Source organism: Schistocerca serialis, chromosome 9, assembly GCF_023864345.2.
Source record: "Schistocerca serialis cubense isolate TAMUIC-IGC-003099 chromosome 9, iqSchSeri2.2, whole genome shotgun sequence".
In the NCBI taxonomy this organism is placed as follows: domain Eukaryota; kingdom Metazoa; phylum Arthropoda; class Insecta; order Orthoptera; family Acrididae; genus Schistocerca; species Schistocerca serialis.
Genome location: NC_064646.1, coordinates 57,567,625 through 57,581,118, shown reverse-complemented (window position 1 = coordinate 57,581,118; position 13,494 = coordinate 57,567,625). Strand labels below are relative to the sequence as shown.

The 13,494-nt window shown below is 42.9% G+C and overlaps 1 protein-coding gene across 4 annotated transcripts in view; it reads right to left on the bottom strand.

Moving 5' to 3' along the window:
• The window catches only part of LOC126418623 (protein angel homolog 2-like), a 193,054-nt gene that overhangs the window by 120,857 nt on the left and 58,703 nt on the right, over positions 1–13,494 (bottom strand). The gene's annotated exons all lie outside the window — the stretch shown is intronic.

Here is a 13,494-nt window from a genome sequence, read left to right as displayed (position 1 = left end):
GAGCATCTATTTGACGAAAACATTCATGTGCATTGTAGATGTAGCTTGCAGTTTAAGTTACAGTCTTACAATTTCTCATATGCCTTTTATAGTTCTACATTGTTGGAAAAACCTGTTAACAGATTTATGTACAACCAAACAGTGATACAATGCCTGCAGCCGTCTTGGGTAAATGACAAAATCAAACCTGAGGGAAATCGTTGGACACATCTGCAATGCTTCCCTTTAAATTTGTCTTTATGTTCCTTTTTGCACTCTATTGGTAAATTAGAGGGCCTCAGGGAACCACAGAAAGGACGTCCATCTAAAAGGGGCAAATAAAACACAGTTAGTTGTAGAAACGATCGGCATTGTAGTTGTAAATTGTCATACCTGTGTTGGGAAAGAACCAGAGCTCCAAGCCCTAATAGAAAGCACTGAAGCTCAAATAGTTATAGATACAGAAAGCTGGCTAAAGCTGGAAATAAGTCCAGCAGAAATTTTTTCAAACTATCTAACAGTGTTCAGAAAGGATAGATTAAATACAATTGGTGGTGGAGTACATTTATTGTTGTCAGAAATACTTTGCCTTGTAGTGAAATTGAAATAGATAGTTATTGCAAAATAGTATGGGTAGAGGTTATACTTGACAATCGGACTAAACTATTAATTGGGTCGTTTTACTGACCCCCGACTCAGAATATATAGTTACTGAACAGTTCAAAGAAAACTTGAGTCTCTTTTCAAATAGGTACTCCACTCACACAGTTATAGTCGGTGGCGACTTCAATCTACCCTTGATATGCTGCAAAAATTATACATTTAAGCCAGTGGCAGACATAAAACGTCATTTGAAATTGTACTGAATGCTTTCTCAGAACATTATTTTGAACAATTAGTTAATGAGCCCACTCGAAGCATAAATGGTTACGAAAGCATACTTGACCTCTTAGCAACAAATACTCCTGGACAAATAGTGAGTATCATGATGAATACAGAGATTAGCGAGCACAAGGTAGTAGCTGCTAGGTTGAATACCGTAACTCCCACGACCATCAAAAAGAAACGTAAAGTATGTCTGTTTAAAAAAGCTGATAAAAATGCTCTTAACGCAGTTTTAAGAGACAGTCTGCTATCCTTCTGATCTGATCATGTAAGCGTAGAAAAGTTGTGGAATGATTTCAAAAAGATAGTATCGACAGCAATTGAGAGATATATATACCACATAAATTAATAAGTGATGGTACTGGTCCCCCATGGTACACAAAATGGGTCAGATCACTGTTGCAGAAGCAGCGAAAAAGCATGCCAAATTTAAAAGAATGCAAAATCCCCAAGACTGGCAAAGTTTTGCAGAAGTTCGAAATATAGCGCGTACTTCAATGCGAGATGCTTTCAATAACTTCCACAATGCAACTCTGTCTCAAAATCTGGCAGAAAACCCAAAGAGATTCTGGTCATACATAAAGCACACCAGTGGCAAGATGCAATCAGTACCTTCACTGCACGATACGAACAGTGAAGTCACTGATGACAGTGCCACTAAAGCAGAGTTATTAAACATGATTTTCCAAAACTCCTTCATCAAAGAAGATGAAGTAAATATTTCTGAACTCTAATCAACAACAACTGCCAAGATGAGAAACATAGAAATAGATATACTCGGTGTCGCAAAGCAGCTTAAATCACTTAATAAAAGCAAGGCTTCTGGTCCAGATTGTATACCAGTCAGGTTTCTCTCAGAGTATGCTGATACAATAGCTCCATATTTAGCAATTATATACAACTGCTCACTAACAGAAAGATCCATACCTAAAGATTGGAAAACTGCTCAAGTCACACCAATAGCCAAAAAGGGAAATAGGAGTAATCTGTTGAATTACAGGCCCATATCACTAATGCCGATTTGCAGTAGGGTTTTGGAACATATACTGTATTCAATCATTACGAAGTACCTCAAAGGAAACTATTTATTGACGCGTAGTCACCACGGATTCAGAAAATATCGTTCTTGCGAAACACAATCAGCCCTTTATACTCATGAAGTAATGAGTGCTATCGATAGGGGATGTCAAATTGATCCGATATTTTTAGATTTCCAGAAGGCTTTCAACACCGTTCCTCACAAGCATCTTCTAACCAAACTGCATGCCTATAGAATATCGCCTCAGTTGTGCAACTGGATTTGTGTTTTCCTGTCAGAAAGGTCACAGTTCATAGTAATAGATGGAAAGTCATCGAGTAAAACAGAAATAATATCCAGCGTTCCTCAAGGAAGTGTTATAGGCTCTCTATTGTTCCTGATCTATATTGACAGCATAGGAGACAATCTGAGTAGCCATCTTAGATTGTCTGCAGATGATGCTGTCATTTACTGTCTTGTAAAGTCATCAGATCACCAAACGAATTGCAAAATGATTTAGATAAGATATCTGCATGGTGCAAAATGTGTGAAGTTATTCACATGAGTACTAATAGAAATCCGTTAAATTTCGATTAAGCGATAAGTCACACAAATCTGAAGGCTGTAAATTCAACCAAATACTTAGGGATTACAATTACAAATACCCTAAATTGGAACAATCACATTAATAATTTTGTGGGTAGAGCCAACAAAAGACTATGATTCACTGGCAGAAAACTTGGGTGCAACAGGTCTACTAATGAGACTACTTACACCACCACCTATTCTGGAGTATTGCTGTACGGCGTGGGATCTGCTTCAGGTGGGACTGACTGATAACACTGAAAAGTACAGAAAAAGTACAAGGAAGGGCAGCTCATTTTGTATTGTCGTAAAATAGGGAAGATAGTGCCACAGACACGATATGTGAATTGGAGTGGTAAAATAAAAAGGGGGGGGGGGGGGCATTTTTCGTTGCGCAGGATCTTCTCAGGAAATTTCAATCACCAGTTTTCTCCTCCGATTGCGAAGACATTCTGTTGGCACTCACCTACATAGGGAGAAATTATCATCGTGATAAAATAAGAGAAATCAGGGATCACACAGAAAAAGTTAAGTGCTCGTTTTGCCCGCACGCCGTTCGAGAGTGAACTGGTAGAGAGACAGCTTGAAGGTGGTTCATTGAACCCTCTGCCAAGCACTTTATTGTGAATACCAGAGTAATCACATAAATGTAGGTGAGACTTCAGTCTGAAGATCAATGTGAATGTCATCAACATTCACTGAATTTAGAGCTGAAAAACATGCTCTGGTGCTGTCACATACTTAAATCAAAACTGGAATTCTTCCTTAAAATTATGCAGAATAGGTGGATAACATCTGAAGTCTATGTTAATACCAGAGTCCTTCAATGAAGATTATTTTGGAAACTGAACTGCACTTCCTTTGGCCGATCGATTCTCCCAAAGTACGAATTTCACTTTTAATGCTTGTATATGTTCAATGAAATGTGTTTTCAGCAGATCCTTACCCTTAAGTGGAGTGTTGAAGTAATTCAGATGGTTGGTTGTATTGACAACGAATGCAAGGTCACTATTCCTTGAAGTGCAGTTTCATTTCAGGAAAACACACCTTTCTCATTTCCATAAACATATTTCTCTCACCAAATTAAAAGAAAAGATGGAGAGTCAGGTACCAATTAACACATTTATTCAGTCTGACAACTGACACAGTCTCATGAACATACAGTAACTTTATAACAACAGAAACTTGGCTGAAGGCCAATGGAGAGTTGCGGAAATGAATTACACAACATAAGGTTTCTTCTTGACTTAATCTTAACTGAAAGAAACTCTTCTGAAATTTAACTTTTAAATTTCATTCTGCAATTCAGCAGCATTACTCCCTATGGAATATGGAATTAAGTCCTGCTGAGCAAGCAGTAAAATATTACCAAGTCTGAAATGGAGTTTTACAGCCTGCACAAAGCATGGAACAGTCACTAATTACCACTCCTCTGGGAGCTGATCAGAATGTAATCACAGAACCACACGGTGAGGCAATTACCGGATCTGCAAAGTCCCGAGTGATGTCAGTGGTGATCCTCGGTAGTAGGGGGTGATGATTCTGCTTTCCAGGGCTGCTGCACTGAACTAAATAAGCCAGTGTAGAGCTTCAAGTTTTTGACTGGCTGCTCTTGCAGAAGAAGACAGTTCCCCATTGTTCACCAACGAATGTCCCAGATGGCCCAGAGCTGCCGCCCTCTGTTGGTTCTGCTGTGAGGTTTTTTAAACTGAAACCTTCATCCCCACTTATTAGGTTTCCCAACATTTTTATTTCAATAGACTCCTTAATTATGTTGACGTGAAAAACTTAGCATTTGCACCACAATATTGGTCTCATCCTATATTTTTCCACGATTACGCTCATGGTGGTGCTTGTGGACAGCCGAATCACTTGGTTGTTTCAATCGTGTGCGTTGCTAATGTTTCTTGCATTTCTCCTCGACTGCTGTAATAGTCAGTCCCACATTAGCAAGAAATGTGGTACACATGCAGGTTTTGGAGAAACGGATCATCTTTAACCATACATGTGGACTACAATAAATTGATTTCAATATTTTGAATGATGTTGCCTATAGACAGGCAGATGTTGATCCGATGAATAAAACCGAGAGGAAGATGATGACTCTTCTCAATGAGCCAGGCTTGCCACATAATGTTATTAGTGGTCTTCGAACATGAGCAGCTGTTCCACCACAGCCATATGGCCTCCCTAAATACACAAGGAAAACATTCCTTTAATACTCACAATAAGTAGTACTGGTGCATCTACATACTAACAGGCAAAAACATATTTTCAGTGAACAGGTGGGAAAGTGTGAACACCACCTCCTGGACACAGATTTTATGGTCAGTTCGTTGTAGTCTTCCAGACTCCCTCGCTTTGTGAATCCTTGGAACTAAAGTAAGACACCAGTTTCACTAAACTTTTATGGCACATTCTCATGTCAACTTATTTCCTGTTGGACAGAAAATATTATGAACAAACTGATGGCACGGTGATGGGTAGACCATTATTGCCTGTTGTGGCGATCCTATACCTGGAGCACTTTGAAGCAAAGGCACTACAATCCTCCTAGTTCAAACCAAAATGTTTCTATCAATGCATGGATTACATTTGCAGTGTAGACACATGGAAGAGCTTCAAGAATCCCTAGAACATTTAAACACTATCCATTGTAATATATTCATAAAATTAGCAATAGAGATTGAAAAAGAGTGCCAGCCAATTTTCCTTGATGCATTAGATAAGAGAAGATCAGGTAGATCCACAGGTCAAAGTGTATATAGAAGACCCATGCACAATGACTCCCATCTCCACTCCTTGGACCATTACCATCCACCACAAGGAAATTTGGTGCTAAGGACTGGGAATGAATGGGTATTCAGATCATCAAATGATGTAAGCATTGTAGTCAGACACTAAAACTGCCTGAGAAAGCAGCTGAGATAGGGAGAAAGATAAGCTAAGAATAACTTTTTTACCTTATGCTAACCCAATAACCAGAAATGCACGATCATCCAGCAGAACTAAGAAATACAGAAAATGTGCACTTCAAAGTATATCAACGCAGGCTCTGAAAAACAGAAGAGCGTCAAAGGGATGTTGTGTATGTCGAGAGTCCACACAACGAGGACTCATTACAGTACAACTTTCAGCAACTGCAGAAGACAACTGGGTTGATTACAAAAATATTGTACATAAAATAGTAGCAACAACTCAGCTGAACACCCATCAGCACACCATTAATCCATTCACATCAAATGACTAGTTGTACTCGCATGAAGTTGCTATGGCATTTAAATCGAACTCAGCTTGCAGATGCTTGCTTCACTAAATGAATGTGTGGATTTCAATTTCTAGATAATGGATGGCTCTTAAATATACACTAAAATGAAGCACAGGCTGTATGTGTGAGACACTGTAGCTGATATTAGCAACAAGCAACATGGCAAAGGCTTGAGAAGCTTCCTGACATTGCATTCAACAGTGATAATGAAGTTAGTGATTTGTCTTTCAGAGGATTTTTTCATACTACAATGTAGACTAAACAAAGTGAATGGGACTGAGAAAAAAAAAAGTAATAGATATGAAACAATCATAATGTGTGAATGCATTAAATCTGATTTCACAGCAACAAGCTGGGAATTTAAATATGTTCTCAATGGGTTAACCAGAGATGAGAGGATTATATTTTTGTTCTCAGACAGATGGTTTTTCAAAGTTGCAAAGGGAGCTGAAGTGCGTTGCCAGTAGTGCACATTTCTTTGTATCGGAGAGTGATAAGTCTTCATTTTAATTTCAAAAGCAATGGCTTGGGGGACCAATATTTCTGTAGTGTCATTTCAGTTGCTCCTTGTTGAATTCCCTCTTGGCATTTCTTAATGCTTTGGCTGTTGATTTCTTGAAAGTGTTCGTATTTTTCGCGGGCTTTATCAGCATACCACTTTTTTCTAATTTTTGCATTCTTTTATCCTGAGCTTTCTCATAGGCTGTGTTATTCCATCTGTATTTTTTCTTCTTAGAGGAGCTATTCCTTCTGCCGTTTGTTTGTGTTGTTTTAGGGCACAAAAACAGCTAAGGTCATACATGTCCATGCCCGAACCATAGAACACGAAGACGAAAAAGGAGTTAAGAGCAACTACACACTAAGCCCAAATGACAGAAAGAAAGACAGTTAAAAACAGGGACTTGGAGAAAGGTCCATAAAATACACCATAGACACAATGGAGGTCCTGAACTGAAGACGAAATGTCCTTCAATATATTGCTACGATGGATAAAAAGTAAAATATGGTCGACAAAATGTATGCTGTCTGCTGAAACGGTCGATAACTCAGACAGCAAACATAAATTAGAATGTAAGTGGTTAAAATAAAGGCCTTTCATTAGGAAACGGCTAACCCAAAGGTTGAGGACAATGAGCACAAAGTGGTGGGGGATCACCGGAAGGACAGTGCCCAATACACAACCCAGCTAAACTGATCTCCTTGTGGCGAGACGGCAGATAGGAGTTCAGCCAAGCCACTAGGAGAGTTTTCATTCCTCGGAGCTTGTTCCCATGAAGTGAAGACCAGTGGTGATGCCAAAGTGACACCACCTCTGACAGCCGGCAACACAGAGAACATCAGAGAGGATGGAAGAACTAGCGGGCCAAGATAGAAAGACGGCAGCCTTGGCAGCAGTATCAGCGGTCTCGTTTCCTGTCAGGCTGATATGACGCAGGACCCGTATAAACAATACAGTGGCTCCATCAAGAACAAGCAAGTGATAGCTTCCCTGGACCCGTTGCACTAAGGGATGGTGTACAGCACATAGAGGCTCTGAAGGGCACTAAGAGAGTTGGAGCAAATGACAATTGAAAATTCTATGTAGCTGGATGTACTGCATGGTCTGATACAGGGCGAAGAGCTCCGCTGTAAATATTGAGCAGTGTTCCGAAAGCTGATACCTGTACCGAAACTGCATGGGGCGAAGAGCTCCACTATAAATATTGAGCAGTGTTCCAAAAGCTGATACCGAAAATTGTTGGTGCCAAAGATGAAGGCACACCAGACATCACAATCAGTCTGAGAGCCATCAGTGTAAACAAAGGTACTATCGTGAAGTTCCATGCAATGGTCAAAAAACTTATGGCAATAGTGTGAGTCTGGAGCAGTGTCCTTAGGAAGCAAATGAAGGCCAAGGTGAACACAGGCTGCCGCATGAAGCCAAGGTGTGAAGGGTTTACACCCATCATCAGGAAAGTGGCAGGTTGTGGGTTTTTTAAGCTGCCGGAGCAATAGTTGAAAGCGAACTCCAGGACGTAACAGAGAAGAGGGACGCGCCCAGTACTGGCGGTCAAAAGAGTCATCGAAGAAGGGGGCATAGGACAGGTGGCCAGGCATGGCAGACAAATGGCACGCGTATCCAATGAGGAGAACATCACATCGGTATGACAACGGTAGTTCAGCACAGCTCCTGCATACAGACTCTCAACTGGGCTAGTGTAAAAATGCCAGTGGCCAAACAGATGCCACAATGGTGGAGTGTATTGAGACAGTGTACGAAGGATGGACATGCAGAAGCTTAAACGGAACAGCCATAGTCTAGTTTCGAACACGTAAGATAATTGGTAGAAACAGGAGAGCGTTATTTGATCCGTTCCCCATTAAGTGCTGCTGAGGACACGTAGGACACTGAGGGACTGGGTACATCGTGCAGCCAGATAAGGCACATGGGAGGACCAATAAAGTGTCCTATTGAGCATGAGCCCCAGGAATTTTGTAGTTTTAACAAACAGAAGAGCAACAGGCCTAACATGTAAAGATGGTGGAAGAAACCCAAAGTGGTGCAAACGGTTTTGTCTGTGGAAAAGCAAAACCCACTGTCAATGTTCCACGAGTAAAAATGATCGAGGCAATGTTGAAGACAGCGCTCAAGGAGACAAGTCTGTGGAGAACTTTAATAGGTCGAAAAATCTTCAACAAAAACGGAGCCGGAGATGCCTGGCAAGAGACAGGCCATAACAGGGTTAGTGGCGATAGCGTAGAGGATGATGCTCAGAACGGAACCCTGAGGCACACTGTTTTCCTGGATAAAGGTGTCTGACAAGGCAGAACCCAAACTTACCTTGAAAACTCTGTCTTTTAAACATTCCTGAAGGAAAGAGGGCCTGTTGCCTTGGAAGTTCAACGAGTATAGAGTACACGTTTGTGGACTTTCTCCAAATCAAAAAACACTGTCTGATATTTTCACAGAAAACTGTCAGGCCGGAAATCTGGGAATGGACCTTGGTCCCAGAGAGCCGACGGAGGTTGGCCCACATGACAGAAGAGGGAGTGGAACTGTTAAAAGAACTAGTGAATGAAATCCAGCTAGCTTTCTTGCAATCCTAAAAAACACGACGACACTGCACATGCACGACGACACATAACAAATAGAGTTCGCCATTGTAGGTCGATGGTTAAAAAACACTGAGAGCACATCTCCACAGGCGAAATGCGCCGTGGCATGCCTCAGTCCACTGCGCTGTGGCATCACTCAGTGCAGTAAGGGACTGGGACAAGGTACAGTAAAGATGAAGTACAAGGAATGGAATGTTCTGTGGCAGTAAGGATAATGTTCGTAAGGTATTCTACCCGACATTAAAACTGGGGAAATGTTGTTCATCAAAGGTCGCCAAGGAGGAGTAAAACCTCCAGTTGGTCTTAGAAAGCTGCCATTTGGTGTGCACTTAGATGGGGTAGGAGTCAGCAAACGGATAGCACATGGGAAACGGTCACTTGAGTACATGTCAGATAGAACGGACCACTCGAGACAACGGGCAGCTGGGCAGCACAGAAGGAGAGGTCCAAATGGGAATAGGTGTGTGTGGAATCTGAAAGGAATTTGGGTGCTCCCGTGTTAATACAAATGAGGTTACATTGACTGAGAAGGTCAGCCCAGAAGGCACGTATCAGGCAGGTTCTGCGAGAGCCCCAAGTGGATGGTGTGCATTAAAGTCCATGAGCAGGAGATAGGAGTGAGGGAGTTACCCAATGAACTGGAGGAAGTCTGCCCTGGTGAAAACGAATGACAGAGGCATGTAAATGGTACAAAGGGAAAAGGTGAAGTGAGGATAGAAAACACAGACTGTAACAGCTTGAAGCTGGGTGGTCAGGGAGATGGTTTGACTATGAAAGTCATTCCACATGAGCAGCATAAATCTCCCTTGAGATGGAATGCCATCCTCTGGGGGAAGGTGAAAGCAGACCGGAAAGAAATGTGAGAGGTCAAAGCGGTCATGAGAATGCAGGGACCAAGTGGATGCTGCCATTCCAAGAGCAGCTATAATTCCTCCTTGTTGGATCTAATGCCATGAACATTCTATTGGAGGAGAGTCACGATAAGGAAAGTGGAGGAGGAGAAAAATGAAGGGATGTCATCTCGGCGGCTGCCAAATGCCAGCCTTCAAAAACTGACTGCCGCAAAATGCAGAGGCTGGAGGATCCCACTCTGTGAGACCTACAGAGGCATCGGGATTCTCCCTGTCGGTCTGTGGAGTCCAGGGCAGATAAATGGTTGGTGGTGTGCATCAGCAACATGGAGGTTGGGCGGGTGACAGTATCATGTGGCGACACAGTTGAAGAGCATCTCCGAGTTGGTGAAGAAGAAGACAGCCTTTGTTTGATTTCTTGGAGCCTTTGCGGCTGACAGACAACAATTAAGATGTTTGTTGGCTGGAGGGAGGTCTTTGCAGGAGTATTCCTTCTCGCCTTTCCGGCTTCCCGGTTGTGTAGCGGGTGACTTCACCCCGCAAGGTGAAAGTTTGGTGGCTTGTTGCACAGCTGGAGGAGGATGAGGAGATGGGCACGCTACCATGAAACTGGGTGATTTTTCAACTGCATTGCTGCATATGAGGTCACATGGCTTGGAGCGAGATGTAGCAAGAACAGTACTGTAAGTGCCGGATAGTAAAATGCAGTGTTTCTGACTAGCCAACCATTTCAGAGCAACAGGTAAGGCACTTTTTCCTTCACCTGGATCTCCTGGACAGCACGCTCATATTGGGCAATCTCAGGAGGATGCTGCGTGGTCACCATTGCAATTGACACAGCACAGAGGAGGAAGCAGAGAATCGCCCTCATGAGTATCTCTATCACAGGTTACACATTTGGCCTTAATGCAACAGGTCCAGGGAAGCTTTCACTTGCTCATTCTTGATGGAGCCACTGTATTGTTTATGTGGGTCCCGGGTCATGTCAGCCTGACAGGAAACGAGGTCGCTGACACTACTGCTAAGGCTGCCGTCTTTCTATCTCAGCCTGCTCATTCTTCCATTCTCTCTGACGTTCTCTGTGTTGCCGCCTGTCAGAGGTGGTGTCACTTTGGCATCACCACTGGTCTTCCCCTCATGGGAACAAGCTCCAAGGAATGAAACCTTTCCTAATGGCTTGGCCGACCTCCTCTCAGCTGTCTCGCCACAAGGAGATTAGTTTCGCTACGTTGTATATTGGGCACTGTCCTTCTAGCCATTGCCGTTTGTTAAGTGGTGATCCCCCACCACTTTATGCTCATTGTCCTCAACCTTTGACAGTTAGACATTTCCGGATGGAATGCCCGTTTTTAACCACTTACATTCTAATTTATGTTTGCTGTCTGAGTTATCGACCGTTTCAGCACACAGCGTATTTTACTTTTTATCCATTGTAGCAATATAGTCAAGGACATTAGAGTGTGGTTGTAACAGTAACACTGGTAGCAGCACATCGGGTTCAGAATGTATGGCTGGACTGTGATAACTTAATAGCCTGATTGAAGCACTACTCTATCAAACATGAGAAAAGGAGTGTGTGGGGCACTAAGGATGCAACTATCTTTTTCATCACTCGATGGGTCGCAATTTGTTTTGTGTTGTTTTGTTTTGCTTTTGTTTTTATAGTGGAAAAAAAGAAAAAAAAGGAGAAAAAAGGGAAAAAGAAAAAAAGGAGAAAAAAGGGAAAAAGAAAAAATAAACAAACTGGGGTCAAACTCGCCCAAGTCAAAACTACACAACTCTATGACAGAGATGAGTTAAAAAACGACTATATGTCAATCCCATCTGACATAATAGAAGACAGCTAAAAACAAGCATGTGGAAAAAAGGGCTAAAAAAAGACACCATACAGAAATAGAGGACCAAAACTACAAATTAAATGGCCTTCGCCATATTGCTTTGGCAGATAAAAATTAAAATGTGGTCAACAGCCCGTGTGTCATTTGCTAAAACAGCCGACAACTCAGATGGCAAACTCAAACAGGAACGTAAAAGGTCAAAAAATGGACATTCCATCAGGAAGTGGCGGACAGTTAAAACTTGTGCGCAATGTGTAGAAAGTGGTGGGGTAGTGCCACTTAGCAAATGACTACGGCTAAAAAGGCAGTGCCCAATACACAGCCGAGTTAAAATAATCTCCTCCTGGCGGGAAGATAAAGAGGAAGTTGGTTGGCTGGTTTAAATCAGGGCGGAAGGGACCCAGCTATGAGGTCATCAGTCCGTTGTTCCTAATAAAACAATGCAACAAGTGTGAGAATAAGACACACGAGACATATAACACAAAAACGGGAATAAAGGAAAAACCACAAGAACGAAGGAAAGGCAACAAACAGTAAAAGGAACAAAAGAGGACAAGAAAACAACAGAGAGACCATAGAAACAGGACAGGGTAAAACAAGAAAGCAGATTACAATGGCTGGCCGACCACGAGAATAAAATGGAAAAGCCAGTCACTCTGCAACACAATAAAACCTCCACCCTAAAAACACTAGGGTGGAGGACGCAGAGGGACAAAGGACACTTGCTAAAACTTAGATCAAATGATAAAAGACACCCTCACGAATAAAATGTAAAACTAACGCAGACAAAAAGTTGTTGTCAGATAAAATTAGCGGCAATGAGTTTGGTAACCCAAGATTTTGTCGCTGGGCAGTCAAAGTGGGACAGTGCACCAGAATATGGGCCACTGTCAAACAGGCGCCACACCAACACTGAGGCAGGTCTTCACGGTGCAAGAGGTAACCATGGGTCACCCAAGCATGGCCAATCCCTATGAGAGGACCGAATGGAAAACTTCCACACATTCATAGTCTCCTTAATGACACGTTGTTTGTTGTGTGTATTGTTATGCCATTCCGTCTCCCAAAGACAAAAAAACCTGCAGCGTAAGTCAGTACGCAGGTCAGGTTCATCTCTAGAAGCGGTTTCCGATTAGCCTGTTTGGCCAGCCAGTCGGCAAGTTCATTGCCTGCGATTCCGACATGTCCTGGTGTCCACACAACCACCACTGAACGACAGGACCGGTCCAGGACATAGATGGACTCCTGGATGGACACCACCAAAGGATGGCGGGGTAGCACTGGTCGATAGCTTGTAGGCTGCTGAAGGAGTCAGTGCACAGAAGAAACAATTCCTCAGGGCATTAACGGATGTACTGAAGGGCATGAGATTTGGCCACCAGCTCTACAGTGAATACACTGCAGCCATTGGGCAAGGAAAACTGTTCAATATGGCCTCTGTGGACAAAGGCGAAGCCAACATTACCATCAGCCATCAAGCCATCGGTGTAAACCACTTCAGAGCCCTGGAGCACTTCAAGAATCGAGAGGAAGTGACAGTGGAGAGCCACAGGGTTAACGGAGTCCTAAGGGCTCGCGAAAGGTCCAGGTGAAGCTTTGGCCTACAGCTACACCACAGAGGCAAACGTGAATGGACCTCGAGGAGAGGTGGTGAAGGGAAGGACTCCAGTTCAGACAGAAGCAATTGCACACAAACTGCAATCGTTAGCCCTGACCTGGGCCACCTATGCGGGAGGTGAACCACTGTGGTTGGGAAAAGAAGACAGTAATTAGGATGTTTAGGAGAGCTATGATGTGTGTAACGTAACAGGCGAGCAGTAGTGCACATCTGATCCTCAATGGTGGGACTCCAGCTTCCACCAGTACAATTGTCACCAGACTCGTCCTAAAAGCTCCCCTCTGGGGGACACTACCCTGATGAAGCACTGTCCGTGCGGGTGGAGAGACTTGCGTATCCGTGGAAAGCTGAGGGCT